The sequence below is a fragment of the Uranotaenia lowii genome, chromosome 1, assembly GCF_029784155.1.
Source record: "Uranotaenia lowii strain MFRU-FL chromosome 1, ASM2978415v1, whole genome shotgun sequence".
Lineage (NCBI taxonomy): Eukaryota > Metazoa > Arthropoda > Insecta > Diptera > Culicidae > Uranotaenia > Uranotaenia lowii.
The window spans coordinates 182207235-182209186 of NC_073691.1; positions in this window are offsets into that span (position 1 = coordinate 182207235).

Here is a 1952-nt window from a genome sequence, read left to right on the forward strand (position 1 = left end):
CAGTACGCAGTATTGATTCCAGAATGCGCATCGAACACTTTTGATGGAATGCTATTTCAGTTGGAAAGTGCCAAACAACTTTCCAGAAAAAAATGGCAATTTCCACGATACAATTTGTCCTGTAGGGATTTTTTGTCAAATTTTGCAAGGTTCGCAATACCGACGATAGGTGGCAAAATTAGACAGAAAATTATAGGATTTTTGTTCTGAGTGTCATGTCAGTGTGGTCAGTGTAAATATTGTCTATTTACTGAAAATAGTATATAGTTCGGGATGCTAAGTCCAACGTTTGAGCTTATCGGTTCGGTCTACCAATAGAATATAGGGCTTGTGATATGGCTCAGTTGGCAAGTCTGCTGTCTCCTGAGCCGATATCCGCGAGTTCGAGCCCAAGAGTAAACATCGAACACAGTTGTACCGGATAAGTTTTTCAATAACGATCCGCCAACTGCAACGTTGATAAAGTCGCGAATGCCATATAGATGGTAAAACGGCTATAATCGAATAAAAAAAATACCAATAGAATACCAGCTCGGTTCCCTATCTTCCTTCCCCTTCTCTCAGTCAGAGATTTTTTTAGGGCTCTGCCTCGTCTTCACGATCGTGAATTGCTATTTCTTGTTTCTCAAATAGCAGACGGCAGCTGCTTGAATCTCTAAGTATGCCCTCTCACTTCTGGATCCTCCAATCGCTGGACGTCGTATCGTAAGCCATGGGACACGCACAACTCGCATTTTCATCTCAATGAGGAAGTTGAGGTATTTGAAGTATTGTTGCAAATGCAACAATGTAACTAGTTGGATGCGTCATGATTAGATCTGACACATGATATTTAATGATTCACAGTTGATCATTTATCATTTGGACAACAAGCTCCATTCATTAACTTTTCTACGGCCTGATAGATCTAATCTAACCACTATCATCATCATCATCCACAACAACAACAGTATGGCAACAACCAAACAAACAACAAACAATTTAACGTTAACGTTCTCGTCGTGAGCCGGTCTAATTACGTCATCAGAGCCGGACGAACGGTTGGATCCGCGAGCCTCCAAAACAAAACGATGACGTCCTCTGCTCATTCGGGTGAACGTTAGCGATGCGATTGAAGAATTTCGTCCCGGCCGGCACGTGAAACGATTGAAGAGAACCCCCCGTGCGTTTAACTTTTGACCGATCGATCTCCGAAGGGTTGGTATATGTCTGACTGAATCACATGTAGGTAGTGTAGATGTTCGAATGATTGATATTGAACTTGATTTTTTTAACGCATATTTAACAACCGATAAATTAAATAATACATCGCTGCGAAACAGTGAATGCGTCGTTCTGTTCACGAGTCACGGATCTATACCTAAATATGTATTTCTTCATAATATGTTCTCTGGAGACTGATCAGCGCCCTCGTCCCGTGACCGTTTGCTGTTGATTGATTTCTGTGAGATAGGGTGTAGCAGCAGAGATAATCTCAAATGAAACCCATCGAAATTCACCACATCCAAAGGTTTTTGTGCGGCGCTACAGCATTAAAAAATATCCTTGATTATTTGATTGGATATTTTTTTTTCTTTGGAGATAATATGAGTCAAGAAGCTTCTTCTAGTCATGAATCACCTTAGTGTGATTGATCTTCGAACAGAACCAACAAACACAGGATGACTCTCTGCTGTTTTGGGAATACGCAATTTTTAGAAGCTCTTAAGGGGGCGGAAGTGTCGTAAAGTTGATTATTTGCCAAGGTCCGTTGCGAATCTTGTTTTGGGTGATTTATTTTCCCTTAACTGCTTTTCAAAACAGTTCAACCGAAATAGGTTAAATTTTGAAGCAGTGAGCGATGGGAAAAATTAAATGCTTTGACACATGTTTACAAGTTTAAACAAGAACAACATATGTAGCTACCGAGGATTGACACGACGACGGTAGTTTTTTAGCTTACATTTCTAAAT